The sequence below is a fragment of the Theobroma cacao genome, chromosome 9 (assembly GCF_000208745.1).
Source record: "Theobroma cacao cultivar B97-61/B2 chromosome 9, Criollo_cocoa_genome_V2, whole genome shotgun sequence".
Lineage (NCBI taxonomy): Eukaryota > Viridiplantae > Streptophyta > Magnoliopsida > Malvales > Malvaceae > Theobroma > Theobroma cacao.
The window spans coordinates 22422075-22422655 of record NC_030858.1 but is presented as its reverse complement, the minus strand read 5'-3'; positions in this window follow the sequence as shown (position 1 = coordinate 22422655).

Below are 581 nucleotides of genomic sequence, written 5' to 3'. Positions count from 1 at the left end.
TTCTGAGTTCGATGGTGCATTTGGGGTAAAATGAAAAATTTTGATGTTTAGGGGCAAAAATCGTCATTTTGCCACCTAAGATAATAATTTGATCATGGAGTGAAATTTTTGACCAAGATTAACTTTTTGGAGTATAATTTAATGATAGGAAGTGAAAATTTTCAATTCCGACAATTTTCGAAACATAGGGGCAAAACGGTAATTTTATCATCTCGGGGTAAAAATCGTAATTTTCACCACCCAAAACTTGTCAAAATAATAGGATTTATTTATTTTTGGTATGAACAACTATGGTATGTTAAGTGGTGAAAAATTTAAGTTTAAAGGATGAAATTTTAAAAATGGGCCAATGGAAAAGGGACATATGGCACTTTTTAATTGTTTAATATTATTTTAATGGAAAATCAGTCCATTTAAACCCCATACTAAGTGCTGGCCGGCCATAAGGAAAGAACAAGAGAGAAAATAGAGAGGAAAGGAAGAAAAGAGAAAAACCAAAGAGAAACAAGAAAATTCAAAGGGGAATTCGCGTTTTTTGCCCATTTAGACGTCTAACGGTAAGATTTTTCGACTTTAGCTTG